A 10477-nucleotide genomic window follows, 5' to 3' on the forward strand; every position below is an offset into this window, starting at 1 on the left:
ATAAAGGCTTACTTTCCATTTGAGAAAGAAAGTGGTCTTCAGCAGTATAGAATTCCACAGGTACAGTTGTACTATCCACAGTAATTATAATCTCATCACTAGCTGCGGTAGGCATATACAGTAACTAAGCAGTCTGGTCGTGAGACACCTAATAATGGACAGACAAAAGCCTCTCAAATATAAAGTCAGGAATATTTCAAAAAGAAATAAATGGATGAATGTTTACATGATATTATATCTGCTTGATAAATCATTTTAATATGATAAGTAAAAATGGCCATTGAACATGTGATAAACCAATCAGCTCCTAGCTTTTTTCCTAGTTGTTGTTGTTGTTGTTTGGTTGTTTGTTTGTTTTTGGGGGGTTAGGAGTGGGGATTGTGGCTTTAGGCTATTTTTAAATGTATATTTTGTTTAAATTAAAGCCCCAGGTCTGTCCTGATGTAATTTTTTTTCAGCTAGTCAGGTTATGAACCCCTGAAAAAAAGGTGTTTTTAATGGAAAGGCTGACAACCCCTTAAGTGTAGTCCTGTGAATGATGGCACCTTGATCACAGTTGGAGAAAATCTTCAGTGTGATATAAGCTACTGAACTAAATTGTAAAATGACAAGGACTGAGTGAACAGTTTTTAATACAGATAATATTGTTCATGTAGTCTATAAATATAGAATTAAATGTTGACCTCTATCTCCCATGTCAAAAGTCAAAGTCAGTGTCAGCACATATTGTTTTTATTTGTTTCAAGAGAAAAATAGATCAACAACATTAACCTCACAATGAACAGAGAATTGAATGAATTAAAAAGCAGTACCCCATAAATCCCTTTCCTTTTATTGGCACAGTGATAAAAATGCCTAGGGCTTAGAGGAAAAGGGTAGTCTCAGACACTAGTCTGAGATGCTCTATGTACACAGAGCTGTACATCACATGCTACAACAGAGGAACAGAGGTATTAAGATTTGTACAGTCTTTTACGTAATACACAATATCCATCACATTGCGTCATAGCACCTGGTAAAACATGGCATGTCAGATATCCCTAAAACAAATAGGTTATCACAAGATTATTTTAAAGCAACATTACCTTCTACCTACCTTTGAAAGATACATTTCACAAAATAGATTAAAAGACTTCATTCAATACTGCCCATACTTACAGTGTCCAAATAATTCAAGACAACACCACTGTGTTTAGAGAGTCACTTGCTTTGCTGTATGGGTATCTCTTTAAATCAGTAATTCACTCTGATAGGACTGACAGATTTGACATTTTTCCCCTGTTTAAAAAGTCTTTTGTTTTTTTTCCAAGACACCACACAATAATGAAGGCCCCTGTTTCAAATGGTAAATTTGACAGTTAACTAAAATGAGCAGTTTCAATTGAAAATTCAGTTTAATTGCAACTTTTGGTGCTGCATAATTAAACTGAAAATGTTCTAAAAATTCACACGGTCAAAACTAGGACAGAAACAAAAGCATATTCACGTTGGTTTAGGGTTTTCTAATCAGACTCTAGAGAAACTGACAAAAAGTAACATTTAAAAGTGAATCAGTGGCACCTTGATCACAGTTGGAGATCACAAGAGAAGGAGTGGCATCATCGGAAAAATTCAGCTGTTAGTTTCTGTTTACTTTTTCTTATCCTTCTGCAGCTTGTAGGATATACACAAATTCTTTTGGTTTAATGCTCCAGTGATTATCAGTTGGCAATGTTGCATCATGTGAAAAACATTTTACAGCATTTGCACTGTGCATAAGCACACAAAAGCAACTAATTGCAATTTTTGTCAAATCTGGACCATGTTCTCTCGTAGTTTAGTGGAACCAAATGCTGCATTTGTTCTTGAAATGGACTGGCTGACATAGAGTTTCACCAATAAAGTGTAAGCTTGAAGGGAAATATTAACTCGTACTTACTGCTGAAGGCTGGTAATCTGAAGCTAATCCATATCTCAGAAAATGCCAATGAGAAAAACATTCTCAGGCCGAACATTCACAGGGTTTGAAAGAATTTTACAGCTGGCTATAAAGAGCAACTTTTCTGCTCCACATGTATTTATGCAGCTCCTGGGCAGAACCAGTCATGGTGCTTTTCATAGCTGGATGATTAGAAGACTTCTCTGTAACTTCTAGTAAAGAGGCAAAAGCTTATATTTTATTATACTAAAGGATTATTGGTGTGTAGGGCAATATTAAATGTCTATATAAAGCAAGTCACTTCAGGTGATGCTGAACTCGTAAACATGAAATCAATGCTTCACATAGACAAATAAAGCCCAAACTGGGTAGAGCTTTCTGACACATGGTTGGTAAAATTAACTTCAATGGTGGTTTTAAAAGATCTACTTTTGATTCTATGAATACCGCCTACTACACAGAAAAACAGGATGATGCGTTTGTTACAAGAACATGAGGAAACTACATTCAATTTTCTCTTTATAATGATTTGATTCAAAATGTGTTCCTTTTCCCATTAACCTAGATTGCATATTGGTAGCTTTATATGATTTTAAGCTTAAAGCTTAGCTGCCACAACAGTTGGATAACAGATGCGTCAACACTATAGTAATAATATGGGAGTTCATGGTAGGTGGTGGTTGTGCTCCACAGAGAAGAAAAACTAAGTTCTACGTTATGACTTGTGCCCAGGTAGCAGAGTGGGCGCACAGACAGCTGCCAGTCCACACCAAAGCCCATCAGGACGGATCTGTTAGGAATGAAGTTCTGTCAAAAGGGAATGAAGAAAGTCACGGAACTGATTCCAACACTAACAGGACTTCACAAACAACTTGTAACTTACCATATAAAAAAATGAAAAAAAAATCAGGAATATGAAGAGGAAATAAAAAATGATGGGCAGCATTGATACTAACTGATATAAACAAGCTTTATTTGTAAAAAACAGTGTCCCAGATCATAATTAATTACAATTTAGGAAATTCAGCAACCAGCCCTGTGATACGCGCTTTCTGTTTGTCATTGTCCCCCAGATTTTTGAAAGCTTTCTAGTGTTGGTCATGTAGAAGGCAAAAATTCTTTCTCCAAACATCACCCAAGAAGTCTGGCACCAAATGCAGTGTGAAAGATTGCAGATATATACTATCTGGGATAAATTAATCAGCTCAAGTCTCAGCATGGATGCTCTTATACATTATAAATTGCATACCTGGATGTTAGGCATGTCTGTGATTTTCAGCAACATTTCTTATTCAGTTTTGAAATATGTAGATACTTATTCAAAAGTACAGTATTAAACTAACATAGCCTTTTTTTCTAACAAATCATCAATGTTAAATGACAACACCCTAGATTTATCAAAAATTGAAGGTGTATTCAGCTTCTGCAACATTCTTTTCCTTAAATTCAGTGAATTCATAGAAAGAATCATAGTTCATGTGTTTTTATTATTATTACCGTTATTATTTGATATTTTAATATATTAAATGTATTATTATTTCAGAAGTAGTGAAATGCAGATAATTTCAGCTAGTTGAAATTTTAGCATAAACTCCAAAAACTTCACACAAACTTAGCAGACTGATTCCAGTTATAGAGAAGCAAATAAGCAAGTGAGCATTGTAATAATAATTAGTTTAAATTCTCTGATACAAGGAAGCGTCAACTTCTACTTCCAGAGCTGAGGAAGACATTCACATGCTTTTACTTCCCATAATAGAGAATTCACTGTTAACTGAGATCCAGATTCCATGTGTTTGGCCTCCCTACAGATACGAAAATTCTATTCTACAGCGTTCTATCAAAAAGCTCTCACTGGTAACAAAACAAACAAAAAAATATACCATGGCAAAATGCATTCATCCAGATGGATGTAAAGGTATTGAAACCTGCAATACTGACTGCAGAAAACAAATAATCAGAAGTACAGTTTACCTTAATTTCTTGAAACCACAGTCATGTGGGAGACTACACTTTTCTGTTCAAATAGAAAACATGTAATTATCCATTCTTCCAGCATACTTATATCCTATGTAAGGATATATGGGTAACCTTTAAAAGTTGGTTGTTTTTTTGTGTTTTTTGTTTGTTTGTTTGTTGCTATCTTTTTACCTTTCCATGAAAATAATAACCAGATGATAAGAAGGTAAGGTAGACCAATATAAAATCTTGAAAGACTGTTAAGAACTTATTGCTAGAAAAATAGAATTTAACAGAAGAAATTATGCACCACATTTTCACATCTGGGTTTGCAGAAATAGCTTTTGCAACTCCCATACTTCTCTCTATGAATGTACTCTTATTGTCAGTCTTTTGGTCTATTTGACGAGAATTAAGGACAACCACAGAGCTACATATGCCACTCAAAAACACAAACATGCTCTGTTTTATCATGGAAAATTAAATAAAGGCACAGACGTTAAAAAAGGAAGAAGAGAGACTCGTTAGATTCTATGTTGAAAGCAAGCTACAAACCGTTCAGAATTCATCCTTCTCATTTACACTATAATACATTTGTGGGATCTAGTTTACTAGAAATTTTCTAGGAGAAAAGAAAAGGAAATTAGAGTAATAAAAATGTGCCAAAGTGCATGAAGTGCTCAAAAACTACTATTGCTTTGCTGATGCTGGAGAAGAGAAGAGGCCAGGGTTTTGTCACAGTTTTGATGTGCTGCTGATACAATTCTGTTCCTTCAGTGCAATCTGAAAAAATAATTTATGTACATTACTTAATGGACAAGCCAAAAATTTTTTATTATTATATTATTTTTTACCCATTTATGGTTTCAAATTAATGAAATGACATGAGGCTGAAGCCAATGACAATTGCTAATCTGTAAGCAATAGCAAGCAAGGAAAAGCTGGTAGGAATACAGCTGTTTTATTTTAATTGCAGAATGATTTCATGTTGCAAGCACTCAATATTCACAGCAAATTAAAAATAATGAAGTGAATTGATACCAATGATATTTTTTTACCTACTATCCCTTTGTAAATCTATTTCTTCACACAAATTGACATGTCTAATTGATACATACGCTATTATTCCTCATTAGTAGGCTGAATAAAATAATTCTTGATTAAATTTATTGCAATTTACAATCCAGCATAATGTTTGCAAGCAATAAAAGTCAATCAACAGGAAACAGGAAAAAAACAAAAACAAAAACACACACAGATAACATTATATATACACAATAATTTTGTGAGTTTCATGGAACCTTCCTAAGCATTTTCTGTCCTTCTCGGAAGCCAATGTCCATCTTCAACAGGTCATTCCATTTTTTATTGTCACCATAACTGTATTTCAGTGTGTCTATTCTTCACTTTTTTATATATATATAAATATCACGTCTAATAAGTAAATTATTTGTGTATTTAGAAATTTGTTAGAAGTTGTCTGAAAGAGTTAGTCCTCTACTAACACTCTAATGAAGTTAGGCAGAACAGCAAATGATGCCTTCAAGTCTACAGGTCCGATTTACTTTGGTATTACTACCTTGTTTTATTTATTTTGTGTTAGAAGAAAAAAAAAAGAAAAAAAAAAGAAAAAAAAAAGAAAGAGAGAGAGAAAAAAATACAAGAGAAAAGAAAAAAATAAAAAAAAATAAAGCAACTTGCAGAAATTTGGTATTTCAATGTAATAAAGACAGTCATTTGAACAAGAAATTTGAGAAGCAAAATATATATGCTATAATGGAAAGTTTTGAAAATGTATATTTTATAATGTGAAATTTCCAGCCAAAAGGAAAACTGAATCAATGGCAGGTCAGTCTACTCTTTATAATTGTAACTTATTCCACATCTTGCCCTAGCCTCCACTATTTTGTAGCAAATTCTGTGGTATTATGAAACCAGCAGAGCTACTATTTTGTTATTCTCTTCTCTAATGGGAAGAAAAGTATGCCATGACCAGACCATTTCTATGGCCTATTGCTTCTATTTCTCTGGAGAATGCTGCCAGCTGGTATATGATTGCTGCCCTCTTAAGTTGGGCTTCAGAAACTTGAGAAATAAGTTACACAAAAATGCAGTATATGTGCTATATTTTGTACAGACATAGAATAGCCTTCCTACTTTTGTCATCTTAAATTAATTATTTCTTTGGAGGAAGAGCTACTGATGGTCTGATTGTGTCTGTGCCCTGATTGTAGTCTATGTCTCAATTTGTCCAGATAGTCTGAAAGAAACTGCTCAGAGAATCAGAAATTATTCCATAGGACCACAGAATCAGAATTAAAGAATGAACTGTATTGTGAATGCTTTTCACTAGTATTACATATCATGCTCTCTGTAAGACGTGAAATAAAAATTTATTTTCAAAACATTACATTTAGGTTCAAACCTAAGTTCAATTCATAGAACTGTTTGGGCAGCTGCCATCTAAAACTTTAAAAAAGGAAATACATAGGCTTGCACAAGGAATTGAAGTTAAGATGCATATTCTAGAGTTGTCACTTGAAAGTCCCCTTCAAAAGCAATGTTATTTATTGTACAGATATTTTAGATTCAGAATTGCATTTTTATTCAACATATTTATTTATTTTTTTATTGCTTGGGAATTTTGATTTACATTTTGTAAAAGGCAATGCCTATCAGTTCAGGAAGACTGATAACATTTTAAAGTCAATCCTTACATTACAAAAATAAGAAGAGGACTTAACCAACAAGAATAGCTGTTTCAGGATTCATTTCCTATTTGGTATGTATTATTCAGCACAGTAAACAAAGCTCCAAAGTAAAGATTACTTTTAAGGGTGACCAAAACTATTTCCATGCTATACATATACATACATGTATATATGCTATCCACAACTGGGCAAAAGTAATCAGGAGCTAGAGCAACCACAAAGACTTATTTAAGGTGAAGTCCAAAATATATATCCTCCATGTCACATTTAGCCTCTGTTGTCAAAGGTAACTAATTTTTTAAACCTTTTCAGCCTATTTTTCTGGACGATATTTTAAAAGTAGTGAGCATATCCTATTCATTCATTAAAATTAAGGATGCTATCTCGATCTACACACACCCAAAGAGGTTAAAGGCTTCAGAAACCAGATGCCAACAGCTGGACAATAGGCAATCAGTCTCTGGTCACAAACAAAACAAGGGTCACAGGCAGTGCAGTTGCTCCACAGAAGGAAGGGCTGTATGGGCAGAGTTGTCACCCCGTGCTGAACCTGGCCATAGAAAATGATGCAGCAGAGGGCTGCGGGAAGCTCTCTTTCCAAAGGAATAACAGGGACTGGTGTGGCTGGAGACATCACAGACCAACACAATGTCTGAGGGCACTCCCAGGGTGGGCCAGCTAGGCAGCCCTGCTTCTGACTGCTGTTGCAAAGCCACAAAACTGACTTTTATATTTCAACACACATTATCTTGTCATCTCTTTTAATCTCAGAATACTGCATTAATAATAATAATACGCATGGTGGAAAAGATTATGATCAGCCTTAAACACACTATTTTCATTCAGCTTTAACAAATTCAAGAATAAGACTATTTTGTGAATGAACATAACAAAGTGAAATTCAATAGTCTAGTTAATCCAAGCATATTGAAATAAAATTGTGTGTGTGTGTGTGAGAGAGAAAGATAGGCAGAGAAAGTGTAGTGAGGACCTACTGTCCTCACATATTAACTATTCCTATTATAATAAACTTTGGATAAGCAATGAATGTAAGATCACAACTCTAAAATATAAAGATATTCTGCTTAATATTGCTATTAGCTGCAAACATAAAAAATCTATAATAATCTAGTTTACTAACTTTTAAATCTTAATGGCATTTGAAAAGAGTAAACATATATATATATATATATATATATTCACTCATCTTATTATATTCACCATACAAGAAAACAAAGGTATTATCCAATTGAGTCTATGCCAAAAGGAAGCACATGTTAAAATCTGGAATTTGATACCCATTCCAAATACAAGAAGTAACAAATTTGGTGACAAAGCTGTCAAAATATGTTCTGCAAATACATTGGCAAGAGATATGGACATACTAAAGAAATTCAGTGAAACAAAATAGGTGCCAAATGGGAATGTGTGACAGTGTGTTCAAAAATACATTTCGACCAAAGCAGGAACGCATCCAACAAAGAGATTTTCTACATAAATTATCATGAAACTAATAGAAATAATTGGCTAGTGATTTCAAAATATTACATATACTTTTAATGTTATCAAAGAACTGTTTTGTGAACCATGTGCAATTTCTTGGCGATTTAATTTTTGGCCACACAACACCATTTTTAGACGCAAATGAAAATACTATATCCCATACTGCAAGTCAATCTGCAGTTTTTGAAATCATGCTGAGCTTCCAAACGCTTTGAAATGATGCTAGGAAAAATACTATAAAAGTCTGAATACCCTGGAAGAGTGCAGGCCTTGCAGGAGGTCTGCCAGACATGTGTCCCTACAAGTCTAGAGAAAGCATAAAAAGCAAAGGCATCATCAATGAACTCTCCAACAGAAGACAGTGATGTCTGCAGTCACATCATCCCAAGCAACCACTTCAGTGTAGGTATTGGTCTTTCCAGCTTTTATTAGTGCCAGTACATGCTGGTGCTCTCCCAGGTACAGGAGGCCGTCAGAGTTGTGTAAGTCTAACAGGAGCAGTTTGATTTTTATGCAGTGCCGTATTACAGCCTTTTTTTTTTTTTTTTTTGACAAAAATAAAGTCAGTTAAATGCTTGCAGGTACCTCTCTGAACACAGCTCAGCTCTGCAGGAATACTTGCATGAGCAGCAGTGCCCAGGCCAGGCTAGGCCACAGTGCTAAGCTGGGAGGTGCTGCTCCATGGAGCTGCCCGCTCACATCCTTAACACACATGGTGTGCAAACTTCTGCTGGTTAATGGCTCTCCATAAATATAACGCTTTAAAAAATTAGAGCAAGCCACTGTACACTACTCAGAAAGGAAACAAAAAGAGGCCAGGTGGCGCATATATACATGTATAAAGTCAAGGCTCTTCAATGTCAAACTATTTCCTTTCATTCAGTCAATAAAGAAGTAGACTATCACACAGTAGCACTCTTACTATGCATAAAGCATCAACGTAGTACAGCAGTATTGGCAGCAGTATGCCAGTGCAGCTTTCTGCAGTCCAGATGTGCACACCAGCTGCAAACTTATGCCATGAGAGTACACTGCAATTTCAAGTGCCTTCTCAGATTAAGTTGAAAGCTTAAGGTCCAGAATATCTGGGGTTAAAATCTGGTCCACCTGATGTGTATGGAGATATATTCATTGATTTCACCAATGCCTATTATAACCCACAAAGGTTTCAATACTGCATTGATCAGGACCTCCCATTAGGGCACTAATCCAAGGAAATATTTGCCCTATGCTTACTCTCTAAAAAAATTCATTGCTTATTGTTTAATGCTCATGCACACTGTGAAATTCCCCCATTATTATGGGGACCGAAGAAATGCATGCTGAACTTGGGGCAGCACAAAATTTGCAATTGTCCTAACTCCTGGCAAACTAATGCCTTACCCTTGAAACAAGTCCTCTCCTGCAGACAAGCTTTGTCCTAGTGCAGAAATACCAATTTTCCTGAACAACCTGAAAGAAAAAGAGAAAGCAATAAATAGGCTATAACTCAATCTATTCAACTGCACAGAGAACTTTCCAGAAAAGCCTTTTCCAGTGCGTGTTATTACTTCTACCACCTTCGCGACACACTGAAGAGCTGCTGCCATGCCCCAGTGCTGCCCAGGTGCTGGCAGGCTCCTACTCCCCCAGGGCTGGGGAGGCTTGGGAGCACGGTGAGAAAAGGAAAGCACCACCTCCTGCTGCAGCAGAACGTGGCCAGAAGTTCATGGCTTAGTTTTGGAAAAATGTTCCATTTTTTTACAGTACCTAAATGGTGTTTGCCACTGTAGACAATCTTCTTACTTGCTATTATAAGCTTTGTTCTGACAAATCTTTTTTTTTTTTTTCTTTTTTTTAAACCTTAGAATATAATTGTTGATATTGGTTATAGGGCTTTAAAGATAGGCCTTGTTTGCTGGACTAATGTATTTACTAAAAAAACCCACAGTATAAACAACACAGACTAAGCTACCTAACCAACATTTTTTCTGCTGTGTGAGCTCTTAAAATTTAATATCCTGTTAAGCAGTATTAACTTTAAAGTTGCAATAAAATCAAATAATTGTATTTATCAATTTGTTTTAATTACCAACCACAGATAAGCATATGTCCTACTTAGCCTGTGAAAATCTGAATGCACACCTGCTCCAACAAACAGTCTTTAAAATGAGACATGAGGAAAATATTTGAATTACATTTCCCTGTTCCAACATACCATTTTAAAAAAGCACTTTCAGCACTGAACTAGGCCTTTACAGTTAAGGCATTTTACAAGATGATACTGAGCTATGTTTCCTGTCTATGAAGAAGGCACCAGCATATAAAATGGTAGTGAATTTGCATTACCTCCAATCCATCATTCTTTGAGTGCGCAGGAAAAACCGTGAGACCTGCTGCAACAAAG

At 35.2% G+C, this 10477-nt stretch overlaps 1 long non-coding RNA gene across 1 annotated transcript in view; it reads right to left on the reverse strand.

The window, feature by feature from the left end:
- Positions 1 to 826: 826 nt before the first annotated feature.
- Positions 827 to 10477, reverse strand: part of LOC140003488 (uncharacterized) — a 29237-nt gene continuing 19586 nt past the window's right edge. The window contains exons 3-4 of the long non-coding RNA XR_011812260.1: positions 9475 to 9543; positions 827 to 4660 (exon numbers count right to left, since the gene is read on the reverse strand). This is a non-coding gene — a long non-coding RNA (uncharacterized lncRNA). The remainder of the gene's footprint in view (positions 4661 to 9474; positions 9544 to 10477) is intronic.

This window comes from Anas platyrhynchos, chromosome 12, assembly GCF_047663525.1.
Source record: "Anas platyrhynchos isolate ZD024472 breed Pekin duck chromosome 12, IASCAAS_PekinDuck_T2T, whole genome shotgun sequence".
Classification (NCBI taxonomy): Eukaryota; Metazoa; Chordata; class Aves; order Anseriformes; family Anatidae; genus Anas; species Anas platyrhynchos.